The sequence below is a fragment of the Plecotus auritus genome, assembly GCF_963455305.1.
Source record: "Plecotus auritus genome assembly, chromosome: 4".
Lineage (NCBI taxonomy): Eukaryota > Metazoa > Chordata > Mammalia > Chiroptera > Vespertilionidae > Plecotus > Plecotus auritus.
Window position 1 is genome coordinate 18703044 of NC_137775.1, and position 16672 is coordinate 18719715.

Sequence of the window (16672 nt, forward strand, 5' to 3'; positions counted from 1 at the left end):
GTTCATTGGGCCTTCAGGACTATAATCAACAGAGAAAGAATTCTTAAACAGCCACCACCCCAGGACACAGAAAGAGGCAAAAGACCCAGGAGCTCAGTCTTACAATGAAAGAAGCTTATTATGTAATCATCATAGCTATAGCCTAAGGGGCAGGCTTCTAATTAAACACACATCTAGGGACTGGCTGTAATCATTTCCAGAGAACTTGGAGAGTGGGTGCTATCTTTGTGCTTTCCCTCTGCTGCACTACAGTGTGTCCTGGAAGAGAGCTCAACAGGCAGCTGATGCCCTGGCACTTATATCTACTGTCCCACTTTTTGCAGCTGCCACCCAGGGGATGGCCCTTGAGATCCCCTGGCTCTGCCTGCCATGGGGGCTTGCATTCCAGGGTCCCATGAAAGGTAGTCCGAGGCAAGCTGTTCTCCCCAAGGCACTGCACAGACCCCCAGTCTTTCCAAGAGGAAGGCCTCTTTGCTTCTTCTGGAGCGTTGGCCTCACATGCAGGCTTCAGGTGAGGCACACATTTAGTGATCTGCAGAGCTACTCCCAAGGGACATAGGCCGTGTACGTCATCATGGTGCTCTCCCTCTGCCTTGCTCTCCAGTTCACTAATATCTCTCAGAAAAGAGCTTATACACCCATTTGGAACCGCAGTTTTTGTGAATGGCCAGACTGCCAGGCCTGAGGGACTTTTGCTTGTGTTCCCAGGACTGTATATATTTACACACTTTATTTATTTGTTTATTTATTTGTTTGTTTGTTTGTTTATTTATTTATGTTTTAAATATATTTTTATTGATTTCATAGAGAGAAAGGGAGAGGGTGAGAGAGATAGAAACATCAATGATGAGAATCATTGATTGGCTGCTTCCTACGTGCTCCAACTGGGGATGGAGCCCACAACCCGGCAATGTGCCCTGACCCGGAATGAAACTGTGACCTCCTGGTTCATAGGTTGACGTTCAAGCATTGAGCCATGCCAGCTGGGCTTTTTACACACTTTTAAAACCTGCTGCCTGAGAATCTGGTTTCCAAAAAGACTATATTGAGGTGTAGAGATCCTCCTCTAAGGACACTTGGCACATCCTCAAATATTATGAGCTATTATAAAAAATATATATATAATAGGCTGCTTGGACGAACATAAAAGTTTGAGAGATGACAAAGGACTGAGGCAAAGTTCATCTTTTACACGGGGCCACTTGGGAGGGGTGGTTGCTTCATCTACTATATTGAGAGTTAAGCAAAATGAAGAAATAAAGGAATATGTTCCAAGTAAGAGAATAAGATAAAACCTCAGAAAATAACCTTAATGAAACGGAGATGAGTAACTTACCTGATAAAGATAGAAAATATAAGAAAAAACACTCTTTTTAGTTTAAGACATAATATTTAAATAGCCAGTTCTTAATAATACTAGTCTTACTCTTTTCTATAAGGGTAAAGGTGAATAAGTGTATATATAATCCACTTTAGGCAGAATAATTGCAACACAATAAAATGCCTATTAGTGAATATCCCTGGATTTTGGACAAAATCATAAATATTTTCCAGAGGATTTTTTAAATTAATTATTGATTTTTTTAGAGAGCGGGGAAGGGAGAGAGAGAGAGAGAAACATTGATGTGAGAGTGAAACATTGACTGAGATAGCAACCCAGGCTTGTGCTCTGACCTGGAATCAAACCAGCAACCTGTCTGTGCATGGGCCGATGCCTAACCAACTGAGCAACACTGGCCTCGGCCCTGAGTTTTCTCAATGGTTTCCAGTAAACTATATCTTAGGAGAAAGCATTTTTGGAAACTGAAGAACATTTTTAAATATAACAAAATTAATTTAGTCAATGAGGCTCAAGTAACACAAAAATATTAATGAAAATATCAAATATATTTTGCTTGCTCTCACAGAGAACTAGACTTTTTATCTTATGCACCAAACCCCATTAACACACACACACACACACACACACACACACACACACACACTAATATCTATAAAACTGGAAAAACTGGTCTAGAATTAAAGAATCATGGTGTTCCATCTTCCCACGACCTTGTGAATATAGAGGACTCACTTACCTGAGTACCTTGCTTCAGCAAGCTTTAAACCCCAGCTGCTAACAAGTTCTGTCTCAAGATTTATAAAAATAAGAACATCAACCTGATGCTCTTATTCTTATAAATTTTATTCTTAGATTCTAGCAACAAATCTAATTAGCATTTTAACTTTGGTAATCCATTCAGGATCACCTCATTGGCTGATGGCATATAGACTTTTCACTCAGCTTTTGACTCTGCTCACTTCTCTGATTTAAGCATTGACCCCAGCTTCCTGTAAAAGTCTTTTTTTTTTCAAATTTCTTTATTGATTAAGGTATCACATATTTGTTTTCATCTCCCCATTCCCATCCCAAACCCCTCCCCACGCATGCCCCCATGCCTCTGTTGTCCGTGACCACTGGTTAGGCCTATATGCATGCACACAAGTCCTTTGGCCGATCCCTCCCCCTTACCCCCACCCTCCCCTACCCTCCCTCTGATGCCTGACAGTCAGATCGATGCTTCCCTGTCTCCGGGTCTGTTTTTGTTCATCAATTTATGTTGTTCATTATTTCCCCCAGATGAGTGAGATCATGTGACACTAGAAATACACTTATAAGAACCGAAAATGAGACAAGCAATAATGGTTATGCTGAGAGGTAAATGAATCAGTCTGTAGTGAGTTTCTTTCTGGGCCAACAGTTCTTTTGAGTCCCAATTTCAATGTCAAACAGTTCCTTATGTGTACATGTCAGCGATATTTCAGTTCTGGATGGTGGACAAATGGTGGTAATGCAGGTCCGACCCTCTCTGGTTTGGTCCTGGGCAACCTGCAGCGACGCACAGATGCTGACTGCTAGTATCGCAAGGCGTCGTCAGCGTCTTCCATCTCTGGACTGTTTCTCTTCTGTCTTCATGGCTGGAGCAGTCCTGTCAATTCCTCTCTGTTGCAGGAATCCACATGGTCTTGGAGTTGTTTTCTGAAAATATGCAAACATATTCTTGACCAAAAGTTAATAAAGGAATCTTTTCTATAAATTTTACTTGGGATCCTTTTTCATTTTTTGCCCAAATGATTTTCCTTTGGCTTGTTTTGACACCATGTGTGTTTTTCATGGGTGTCTTGCTATTAGCATTACAAATGAAAGTTAATTTTCTAAAGTAAAAATTTTCTAGATGTAATTTACTTACAGGATATTTTTCCTTACATGATATTCTTCTACTATGCCCCCTTTTTTAATTTAAGTACTAGGAGGCTTTTGGAAATTTTATAATGTAGTCTTGATAGCTTTTAAATTCTAATTTTTTTGCACTAAAATATGACTGCTTTAGGTTCATTACATGTTACACAATTTTACCATGAGATGAACTACCAATAAAAATTTTAGTTAACACTTTAGGAACAGCTTTTTGTCCAGTACCATTAATTTTTCTAGAATATTCGCTTATTTAAATTAGTCTGAAAACTTGACTACTATTTTACTGTCAAATTTAATACTCTAACAACAATCTTATTGTACCCTGTAAATATTAGTGGGAAGGATTATTTGCGTTCTTGAGTAGGCCCTGAGCATTCCTGGTGCTAGGCTGGATTTGGATATCAAAAACCCACTTCCCCACACTGTGGGTACAAGACAACTCAAACAAGTCTTGTTGCAGTGAGAGGGCAGCTGCTGTCGGCCAAGTCTCTGTCTGTTACCTGGGTCCCTATTTGAGCTGGGCATGGGAAGCGAAACAGCCATGGGGGCAGGAGACCTCCTTCAGAAGGGGTGAGGGTTCAGACCCCTGCAAAGTTGGGGGGGTGAGGGTCTGCACCCCACCTCTGTTGACCCCCAAGTTATCTCCTGATGGCCCCTCTGCGACTGTGCCTGTCTTAGATTGTCCCTTCCCTGAGGAATCTTACTCATCTCTGGCTAACCAGCCATCCTCCGGGGCCAAGCCGGGTGATGTGAGGTTCAGTTCTGTCTCCTTGGTAGCCTATGCCCTCGTGGCCTCCACGCCCAGCACCTGCCTTGGGATCCCCTCGCCTTCTGGTGGGGCCCCAGCACTGATCTCCTGTGAAAGTCTTTACCTTGGGCCTATAGAAGCCTGATGGCTTGAGGTAAGCACATACACCATGGAGTGGAATCTGAATATGTGTAAACAAAAAAGATAAAAGAAACTGTGTTTAAATATTGGCCCATTATCGCCTATGTTGTAATGATATTGCTATTGCACTTGATCCTCATAATCTGTACCATTAATCTTTCAAAGAAGATGTTCCTTGGTGATTATAAGTAATATGGTGTCACATACTCAATCATAGAAATTAGGTGCTGGCCAGTTTTCTCAGATCCAGATAATTACTGTGCAACTTTTATCACTCAAAGTCTAGTGTGAATTAGAATCACTTTTCACTGTTATATCAGTTAAAAGCATTAGCTTCTATAGACCTTAAAATACTTCCCTTAAATTGATAGTTTCTAAGATTGAGAAATGGACCCTGAAGTCTTTAATATTGTCCTGAAACTGTCAAGACCAAGTGAAATATAAACTCAAGAGCATCAGTCAAAAGAATGACTTTCTATCACCCGCTCTTCTTGGCCCCAAATATCAACATAAAATCCTAACTCAGCTGATAAATTAAGCTGAATGACACAGAGGTACATGTCAAGCCTCAGGCCTAAAATCATTGCTACAGCTTTCCATGTGTCTTTCTGCCACTTCCAAAGTCATACCGCTATCTCTTATTAGGGGTAATTTAATCCAAAGAAAAACAAGCAAAGGAAAGGCGGTTCTACTCCACCCATCTCTAGCTTGCTCAGGATGGAGCCATTCTCTCCCAGAAATTATCATGAATCTGTTTTTCCACAGCCACACCAAAATGAGACAAATATTCTAATATAAAACAGCCAAATAGATGGCTTCCCCCATCTCATTAAATAAATGTCTTTGCCTTGGATTCATCCATTCCTGTGGCCAACACCCTTTGCCTGAAATAGACTGAAAGTATCTTAAGTACCCAGTAGAGGCCAACATTATCATATATTGGTGATGTTAGTGTTGGAGGTAACTGAAGTTAGTTATGGAGACTTGTTTAGGTATAGAGACCATCATTAATCTGGAATTTCCTGGCAACTACAATGGCAGCAGGGGAGCCTCAAGCCTCCATATACTGCATTAGCCATAAACGAATTCTATACCTGACCTGTAAAAATATCTGGATCCCCACAAATTCTCTTCTAAGATAGCCTAAAGGAAAATCTCAAAAGCAAGATCAGGGACTTAAATTACAAAAGAATGAAGCAAAATGAGCTGCCAAAGATTCATCTGAATACACAGAGGAGAAGCCAAGTTTTGACATATAAAAATCTCTTTCTGTGGAGAAGAAAATATACAAGTCCAGTGAGACTTGGTTGTTTATCACTATATGTATGAAAAGAAAATTATATTAAATATAAACTAAATGTACTCTTGGTTGTGATGGCCAAGAGTACATGATATAACTAACATATTTAAAGAACAACAAGGTGGCAATTTTAAATAAAAGTAAAAGAATTAAGAATAGTAGTTTTGACTATCTAGATTTTTTTATAAAATTACTTATTGGTGTAATTTTCCAAATTGATAAGTTGTATTCCTTCCCATTGAAAAAGTATTTAAAATTAATCATTATCCTTTCTAAATTATTTATGCAATTCTTTGGCTTTTTAAATAAAGTTTAAACACATGAAATATTTTTAATTCACTTTATCTAGAAACAACACAAAATCTCCTTTAATCTCACCAATATGACCACTTTCTTAAAAATTTATAAATACATATACTACTACTAAGTGCCAGGCATTTTTCTTAGTACTTAACATATTTAATCCTTATTACAGCCTATGGAGAAGACACTCAATCCTTGTTTCTCAGAGGAGTAAACTGAGGCACATAGATTTTATAATTTGCTCAAGGTAAAGCGACTGAATTGTGGCAAAACTGGAAATAAAATTCAGGAACCTTGGACCCAAGTCTATGCTCATGGCCTCTATGCTCTGCCATTTCCTTTCCATTTCTGTTGCTTCATCCCAATTTTATTGACAAATAAGCTCCTCTTAAACAGTGGTAAACAATCAGATATCTCTGTAATTCTATGATCAGTTTTTTACTTACCATTGCTAACATTACTCATTTTTATACAGTCCTCATAATTATCTTCTAGATGACTATATAATATTCTATTTGGTTAATGGACCACCTTTCAGTAAACTTTTCCCATTGTGGATCACCTAGACTTCCTCAGTTGTTTTGGTATCACTTAGTGCTAGCCCTATGAAGCAATGTACACATGCTAACTAATAAAAAGTATCGGCATGATTTTCCAATGTGAAGGCTTGGTGTTATCGAATATGTTTATTAGTAGTTATATATCTATATTGAAATGTGACTCTTAAAAAGTTACTTAATAAGGATGGTAGATCTTTGCATTGAAACAAACAAGCAAAGACAGTATGGAGTTACTTGACTGTGAGGAAAGAGGAAATCTCAGAAAAGAAAAAAAAAAAAGCTTATAATTCTCTGGGAAGCTAGCAGATTGGTAAAGTTTTGGCCATGATGAATTACATTAGAATGTGGATGAGAAATACCACGCATTGTTCTGTAGCATTTTTCTTTTAACTGCTTCTTTCCATTTTTTTTTATGTTTGCCTTATATTAATAGTGACTGATATGAAATAATCAACAGACTTTTGCTATAAATCCAAAGAAAAAATTGCAAAGAATTTAAAGATTTGGCTTCATATATAATTCTGTCAGATAAATAGAAAAGAGCCAGAAAAAAATAGGATGAAATTAAAGAAATATTGCAGTTAAATTTTATGCATTATGTCTATTTGTTATATTTTTGCTGAAAGAAATATGCATTTTGCTGTCAGCAATAGTGAATTACTAGTAAGTGCCACTGAGAAGCAAAAGAGAAAAAACATAAATTATTATAATCATCATCATCATCCAAGCTCATGTGTTAAGTTCACATATTTTCATTGCTTTGGGTTGGATGCGTGAAAAGAAAATTAAATAGGCATGGTCCCTGTCCTATAGAAACGTATGATTTAAGACAGACCATGTTACCAAGAGAATTGTCAGAGAAACACAGACAAGTATCTGCACCTCAAAGAAAATTATAATTGAGTGAATGAAAGGATAAATAAACTAAATCCTTTCTATTGCTTGTAAGCTGAGAAAAGGTGGCCTGGCATGTCCCTAGAGTTCTGGATTTGGAGTTTCACTACCAGTTAGTCACACAGAAATAATTTTGGGAAGGTACTATTGCTATGATGGTAGAAAATGATCTTAGCAAATTGAAACAATAAAAAACTAGAACATTTGAGATTCTAAATTAAGAATCAAGATGATGCTTTGCCCACAGACAGATTATTGAATAAGGATTCCATACATCATGGTCTCATCTTTTAGCATAATGGGACGTCTTTGGACTATTTCAAAGACAGAAGTAATGAAAATGATGGATCGATAACAAAATGTTATCCTATTTATGAAATAAACTTTAAAATATCACCTATTTTCCAATTCAAACTATTCTATTAATAATTAGTTTGGAGATCACATTGCAATTATGCATTTTTCTTTGAATCTTGTAATAAACAGTGTTTCTCCAAAATCCATACAATTCTGATCTGGCCAAAATTTCAAAAAAGACTGTTTTTATAGTTAAATTAAAATTTCAATTGTCCTGAAATTATTTCCTTATGTATTTAAAATGCCTTTGTAAATAATCTCTCTGGGCTAGTGTTCATGATTCAATCTCTTTGGTTCAATTATTAAAAGATAAAAACAGCAGAACCAATTTGGTTCTTTAATATTGTGGCAATGTAAAAAGTAGTTGTACTAGCTGCACAATTTTTATAATTTTTACAAACACCCTCAGTGTTTTTCAGTGTTTCTTAGTGAAACCCATTTCTGTGTTGTTTATTTTTTAATTTGTTCTTCATTGCCTGCTTTGCAATAAAACATGTGTTTGCAATTGTATTTAGCAAAATTCATGATCTTACCATTGTACACCAAAGTCAATGTGCCTTCCTGGCACAAAACAGTCAGTATTCAAACACTTCTCTAATGTTTGGGGTATCTGTCTCAATTGACAAAATTGAAAAATATGTATTAGCCAAGCAAAACCACTATCTCAAAGCCATGTTGAAAATTACTCCAACCTGTCAAAGCCAATTGAAATTCCCTTCCCAGCCCAATTCCCAACTTCATTTTGTATGTGAAATAGGAAAATTTGGATTTGATTATAACCACATGCAGAAGAAATCAAGAAATCACATATATCTTATATATCTAATACTATATACAATTTTCTTTTCAAAGAATTTTGTCTTTCTTTTTCCATCATTTATCCCATATCACTTATTCTGGATAACTCACTTATTGTAGTATCTATCTGTACATGAGCAGTTTAATTAGCAGTGAGTTATATAAACACATTTAAAAATCCTTGCTGTACCACATCATTCTCACCTTGGAGATAGAACAACCCTAAAGAAAGAGATTTAAGATCCAGTAATTTGGGATGTTGTTCATTGTCAGTAAATTTTCTATATTTATTATGTTTATGTACCAACTACGGTGGTCTTCCAAATATGGTTAGAAGGGCACTATTCTGTCCTTAAATTTCATGATAGAATTAAGTTCCCTTCTTTAACATGAAAATCAACTTTATTTCACACCAGAATAAGCCATGACTCAGAATGCAGAAGGGCTAACATAAGGTTATAGACAAGATAAGGAGCATGACTAAAATACTACCCTGCCCCCGATCTAGGTTGGGCAATACAAGCTGCTTGAAAATTAGAACCCATAAAATCCCTGGCAAAACTTATGGGAACAACAAAAACAGAATAATGGCAGACACTGGAAAAAATGAAGGCAGTTCATGTGGAGTAAACAATATGATTGCCATCTATAAAATCACCCCATAGCCCGTTGTATTTAACATTTATGAGTATTACCTAAAAGAGAAAGCAGAATGTGTCCAAAGACGTCTAAGAGACAAATGTAAGCTGTGTATTACATCTCAGTTCACTGTTATTTATTGATGAGATATTCTAGAATTTTCATCAAGGCTTTGATGTAAATATTTCTTTCTCATTTTAGCTAGGGTAATTGAGACTGTGGTGGAGTAAATGATGCATGTTAAAGCCAGCATATTATTGTCAAGAATGAAATGAATTTTCAGGCACTAGAATGACTTGAAATACTTAACAATTTGGGATGAGTGAAGTTTTGGATTCTAGTTTGAGATACTTAGGCTTGGCATGGCTTATGCTTGTTTATGGTGAAATATAAATTCAAGGGAGAAAACTACCTGTAGGACTGTGCCAACTCTCTCCTCCAGCCTCAGCAATCGTAGAAAGACTTGTTATGGAAGTGCCACATGATCAAATTAGCTAGGGTTCTGCGCTCCCACATGGAAGACAGCTGCCCTGGAACATTGCCTATACCCTCAGCAGACCTTGAGAGAGCAAATAAATAAACTGTTGTATATTAAGCCACTGGGATTTTGGTATTGTTTGTTTCCAAATTATAATGTAACCTGCATTGACTGATTTATCAGCCACTATAAAAACCTTTTAATATATTTGTATTTAGCTTTCCAGTATAATTTTCTATACATAGATATACAGGGTATCTCCCCAAAATGTATACACACTTTCATAGCTGATAGCTCAATTTTGAAAATGAAATGTATTTTAATAAACACTAATGGAGAATGTTAAAATTGTATCACATTTTATCTAAATTTTCACTAATATTGGGCAATTTTGCCAAATAGTGCTATACTAAATAAACTAGTCCATGTTCTTTGTGTAATATTTTAGATTAATTTCCTAGGATAAAGTTTTCAAAATAAAAATGCATCAAAGTTTACATTTTGAAGATTTTGATACCTGTTGCCAAATTACCCTTCAACCATTTTGTACCAACATATACTTTGTCTGAGAGTATATATCACTGTCACTTTACCCTTGATAACCCTAGAATTATAATTTCTTAAAACTGAAATTTTGATATATAAAAACAATCTTCTTATTTTAATTTGCAGGTAGTTACTAGAAGTAACTGGTTTTGGGGACATCAGAAAGTTCTTTTAAGAATAAAAGTATTTGCCCAGCTGGAGTGGCTCAGTGGTTGAGCATTGACCTATGAACCTGGAGGTCATGGTTCGATTCCCAGTCAGGGCACATGCCAGGTTGTAGGCTCGATTCCCAGTTTGGGGCAGTGCAGGAGGCAGCCAATCAATGATTCTCTCTCATCATTGATGTTTCTATCTCTCTCTCCCAGTCCTTTCCTCTCTGAAATCAATAAAAATATATTTTTAAAAGTTAACCATATATATAACACATCCATGAAATTTAAATGAAAACATTTTAAACAACAGGGATATATTGAATGCAAATAATGTACTTTTAATGCTAAACAACTGAATATGCAAATCATAGTATCAGACCATGAATTAACAAAACTATTAATCAATAATGTATATGTAAACAAATAAAAACAAACTCAAAGACTGAAATTAAAAATTATCCTATAGAATTCTTAGATTAAATATGAAATTGAATCTGCAGGACCCCTATAAAATAATGAAATAAAATATCTTATGACATTTTCAGTATGAGGCCAAAGGTATAGAGAGTCAAATACACAGCATCAAATGCTTTCATTCTTTTTAAAATATATGTTTTTATTGATTTCAGAGAGGGGGAGAGAGATAGAAACATGAATGCTGTGAGAGAATCATTGATGGGCTGCCTCCTGCATGCCCCACACTGGGGATTGAGCCCGCAGCCTGGGCATGTGTCCCGACCAGGAATCGAACTGTGATCTCCTGGTTCATAGGTCTTCACTCACCCACTGAGCCACACCGGCTGGGCCATATGGTTAACTTTACACTTGTGTCCATTCCATTGTGTAGGAAGTCTTTTTATATTACAGAGACTGGAAAGCTAAAACCACACTTCCAAAGTTCACAGGCAATTCAGGATGTAGATGTGAATTTGACTACACCAAAAATGCCTACCCCACACCGTGAGATTGGGAAGGTGCAAGTGGGGTGGGGACAACTTTTGTTTTGCCTCCTGCTGCTGGCAAATAAGTACAGAGATGGCGTCGCTCCAGTGCCCAGTTGCTAACTCCAGAAGGGGTCTGGATGAAAGAAGGTGAGGGGATTAGCCAACGAACATACACGCGTAACCCATAGACTCAGAAAACAGTATGGTGATGGCCAGAGGGAAGAGGGCGTGGCGAGGGCAGTAGGGAAGGGAAGTAGGCAAAGGGGAAGAAATGGGAAAATCTGTAATAGCGTAAACAATAAATAAATAAAATTTTAACTGCACTTGCAGTGAAGGCAATCAGCAGCAGTTTCCTGATGCCTGGATCAAGCTGTGTGTTCTTAAACGTGACAGTTCATATGGTGTTCACCTGATTACCCACTTTTCTGATTATGGCAAAGGTAGCAGCAACCCCACAGGCCCATTTGGCACTGATTCTTGATATCACTCCTGGGGGATCATCCCTCTGCCACTTCTGCCTTTCCAGTCATTTTGTACAAAGTTATCTGTGTCAAATGCCTTTTGCTTAAAATAGCTAGAGTGGTCTCTATTTCCTATAACCAAACCAATGACTGATATAAATAGTATTTAAGTCTTAAATAGTACTTAAGTATTTAATAGTTTCTGAAATATGGTATATAGAAATGTTTAAATGCCATTAATTATGTTACTTATATTGTCTATATATTTTTTCTGTTACCTACTTGCTTTGAAAAGGCAGAATGTTGTATTAAAGACTTCATCAACACTTGTATTTTTTTATATTTTTTCTTGATTTGTAATGCTGTCTCTGTCATCAATTTTGGGGCCGAACTTTATTTATATAATTTCATTTTATTAAGACTTCATTGTGTTTGTTGTCCTTTACCTGCTAAGAAATGGCCTCTTTGTTTAGTTTAATGCTTTTTTAAAAAATTATTTCCTATATGATGTTAATATTAAAACCTGGAGTATCATTTTGATTGAATTTATTTTATATTTATTCTTTTTTTTAACCTTTATAAACTACTTTAATTTTAAACATAGATAAATCCATTTACAATAAAGAATTTCTTGGTTATCTGAGGTGATATGATGGTGTGTGAATAAAGTAAAAAGCATAGTTAAAGAAGGAATTTAGAATGCACTTAACTTATAACTAGTTCAACTATTACTCACCCTTAGTAACATCAATCTAATAAAACACAGTTTCGTTTATATCATTTTTCAGAAGTAATGTGTAACTTTCCCTCAAGCAATAACATGAAACCTAACTCTGCCGTCAGACACATACAACTCCACTCTTTATGCTAGACATGGCTCTGTATGCTGGCCACACATAGTGAGCAAAAGCAATCATAGCCCATGACAGGTAACTGTCTATGTAAGACAACTTTTCATAGCAATGCTGCTTCATAAATGCTAACTTTGTGCAGATGTTTTAAGCAATAATTAGGGATATATATGTCATTTATAAAGCAGTAGCTTATTTGATCATGATGCCAATAACTCAAATGAACTTACAACTGCAAAACATAAACTACCTACAAGGTTAGGTTCGCACATGTGCAGGAGTGACAGCTACAAAATAACTCAGTCCTCTGCCTTTGAGAAGCAAGATTCTTTCAATATAAATTTAAGGCACTGTATCCCAATTTCAGAAATGAACATGATAAAACATAGTCAATAAACTATTCAAATGCATTGGGGAGTTAATTACTGACAGTTCATTTTATAAACTCAGTCATTTATAAAGAATGTTTTGTTTTCATTAAAAATTCTTGGGAATAAGGACCTCCTTCAGGGATTTTTAAAGACATATGTCTGAACTAAGAAAACACAAGTATAAATGTAGAAATGACAGGTAAGCAGCACTCAGAATATTGCCTTAACACACTGGAAGTCAGCTTTGGTTAGCCACCACTTCCATTACAATGACGGTCTTGAGAGCTCATTTTGAGATCAATTGTATAAGGCCTTCTGCTCCTGCTATAACATCTATGGAGGGAAAGGAATATAGAAAAGGAAGTAAAGATTGTATTGGAAGTAAGATCTACCCACCAGTTTTCTATTGCTGCATAATACATTACCACAATAGTGCTTTAAAATAACATCGCACATGCCCGGCTGGTGTGGCTCAGTGGTTGAGCATGGACCTATGAACCAGGAGATCATAATTAAATTTCCAGTCAGGGCATATGCCCGGGGTTGCAGGCTCCATCCCCAGTGTGGGGCATGCAGGAGGCAGCCGATCAATGATTCTCTCACCATTGATGTTTCTATCTCTCTCTACCTCTCCCTTCCTGTCTGAAATCAATAAAAATATATTAAAACAAAAAAATTATTTTAAATAACAACAAAAACATCTCACAGTATCTAAAAATCCAGGCACAGTGTATCTGGGTTCTCTGCTTGGAGTTTAACATAAATGCAACGGAGATATTGACCTAGGCTGCATTCCTACCTGGGGCTCAGGATACCCTTCCAAGCTCATTCCGAGTTGGCAGCACTCAGTTTCTTGCAGCTGTAGCACTGAGGTCCCTGGGGCCTGATCTCAGCCTCTAGAGGTAACCCGCAGGTCCTAGCCATGTGGCGCTATCACAATATGGCAGTTTCTTCTCTAAAGCCATGGGAGAATCTCCCTCCATCTGTTACAGCAGAGTCATACAGCACAACATAATCCAGTGAGAGTCCAATATATTCATAGGTCCTGTCTGCTTTCCAGGTAAGAAAGTAGTACAGGCTGTATATAGCAACAAGACAGAATTCGGGGGCCATTTTAGGATTCTACCTACCACACAATGTTTCAAAGCATAGTTTAAATATAGTGTGAAAGCATGACTATTACCCTCTGTGTGTCATATGAATGCATAGAAGACAAAGCCCCCCCTCCTAAAAAAACAGGAAATGAGTCTTTAGCAAAAATAAAAAAAATAAAAACAAGATATGATACAAGTTAGGTAAAATAAACTAAGGCATCAAACAGTTTAAATTAAAATTGAGCTGCAATGTAAATGGGATAGATTATTTCCCCCTTAAAATCAGGAGCAAGTGCTTGAATAACTGTGATTTAATATTTTTGAAGCAAAATTATAACGTTGCTAATTTTAAATAAATTGCACAAGCAATACAATTAATAGTTGATGTGGTATGCTTTGTGACTCACCAGATAGGTCATCCAATCCAGACCATCTCCCAGCTTCAGTTTCTCATCTTCCAAGAACTAAAGCTCATTGAAATGACCTGCAACACAGCAGTTAGCACCTGTGCTGAGAAGTGCAGTGTTAACACCTGATCTGTTAATAGCTCAACTCAATGATCAACAAACATCTTGGGTTAAATAACTTAATGTATCCAATTAAATAATTTTATATGGTGTTTCACAAATCTAATTTGCTTACTCTGCTCTACCTGCTTATTATTTTAAAGTGGAATATCAAAGGCTGTTGCGCTGATTCCTGTATCATTACATAGAATTATTCATAAAAACTTAAAATTTAAAAAAAAAACACACAAAACTTAAAATTTAAGGATCATCTTGCCTATTCAGCTACATTGCAATCCTTTCTAAATGATACAATCATCTTAACAATTCAAATATTTTCTGAGTAATTATAAATTTTTAGTATTCAAAAGTTCTCTTTTTCTCTAAATTCCAGATATGAAAATGTGCTCTAGAGTGTAATTTGTGTTAGCTGTCTTTTTCTATATACTCCATTTTCTAAAACAATACTGCCAAAGTGTTTTTGAAAGCTTAAAAAAATTCCCTCTGCATGACAGTGCAGTGTTAACATATCAAATAGCTTCTGCTTTTATTGAAAAGAAAAGTAAGACATGAAATGCAGAGCAATATAAAACTGAACATATGCACAAAACTTCCACTAGAAAGGATCTAGAGAAAAATGATAAATCTGTATATATTTAATATTGTAGCTTATGCTCAATTTCCATAGAAACTTTCTTGACAGATGTTAACAGGGATATTACCATGAAATATTAAAAAAGCAAAAAAAAAAAACAGTTAGGCATATTTTCTTTTTTAAAAATATATATATTTTACTGATTTTTTACAGAGAGGAAGGAAGAAGGATAGAGAGCTAGAAACATCAATGAGAGAGAAACATCAATCAGCTGCCTCCTGCACAACCCCTACTGGGGATGTGCCCGCAACCAAGGCACATGCCCTTGACCGGGATTGAACCTGGAACCCTTCAGTCCACAGGCTGACGCTCTATTCGCTGAGCCAAACCAGTTAGGGCCATATTTTCAATCAGTGATTAGCTTACCACACATAGAATTGAATACACTAAAACACATGATATTACTGAACTAACAGGAAAGATAGTGACAAATCTGAGAAGTTTATAATATAGCATTAGCAATATCAATATTGGGGACAAATTGTTCAACTATCCAATTGCATAGCTCTTGGTAATGGTACACTGAAAGTTCCATGACATTTATTAGACATTCATTGGAGATTTTATGAATTTCAGGAATTATAGTTAATGCCTGGGTATTTTTAATGTTATTGCAGTTATTTTTTATGAACTTTATCTTTAGAAATATGTACAGATATATGTAACTAGAAAGTACAAGATGTTTGAATTTTACTTCAAAGTAATTTAGGAAGTGGGTGAGGGTATAAACAAAACAAGATTTGGGCTTGAATTGATAATTGTTAAAGCAGTTTGTCTATAATGAAAATTTGTTTCTTAAATGTTATTTTACCCAACACAGGAGGCTTCTGGGACACTGGCAATCTCCTACTTCTTGCCCTGGTGGTAGTTATGTGCATGTGATCATCTTGGGATAAGTCATTCATTGTAAACTCAAGCTTTGCCACTTTCCTAAGTAGGTTCATATCCAGAATCTTCTCTGGCTCTCCTCTAGGGCTCTCCCTCTGCCTGTGGCTTGCCCAGCCTCCTTCCTGTGGTTGCTCTGCCCTAGGGGTTTCTCTGCTTTGACACTATTTATATTTTGGGCCAAATAATTCTTTGTTTGTGGCGAGCAGTCTTTGTATTGTAGGATTTTGACATCTCAAACCCTCACTCCCAGTTGTAATCCCCAAAATGTCTTCAGACATTACCAAAATGCTTCCTGCAGGACAGAATCCCCTGGTTGAGAACCACTGCTTTAGCCAGAAAGTTGTCACTCTTTTCTTTGAAGTATTGGCTGTCCATGCAGCACCGCTAATGAGTGAGGCTGAACTTACGGCAAAGCCACAACAACCACCAAAAAGTGCCACCTCCCCTCTCATGCCAACCGCTTTTCCAGATTTTCACTTTCCTCCACAAGTTACTTACTTTTCTTTACTTTTCAGCAATTTTAAGTAGCCTGGAGTAGTTTGTCACGTATGTTTTTGCATTTTGTTGGGAGTTTATACCTGCTATGAGCTAAAGAAATGAAATTCAGGAAATTCACAGTAGTGGAACTGGAACGCAGAATAACATCCATCCCTCCCCACCCAAACACTCATAAGTGACTTAATCTAGGTACTCTGACTATTCGCATGTGTGTGTTTTTCTTTATAGCTAAAATGTAAATTCTTTTTTT

At 36.5% G+C, this 16672-nt stretch overlaps 1 long non-coding RNA gene across 1 annotated transcript; it reads right to left on the minus strand.

The window, feature by feature from the left end:
* Positions 1 to 3998: 3998 nt before the first annotated feature.
* Positions 3999 to 16468, minus strand: LOC308247001. The gene is made up of 3 exons (XR_013960446.1): positions 16423 to 16468; positions 14283 to 14359; positions 3999 to 4167 (listed from the first exon to the last, which is right to left on the minus strand). It is a non-coding gene; the product is annotated as an uncharacterized lncRNA (long non-coding RNA).
* Positions 16469 to 16672: the final 204 nt, after the last annotated feature.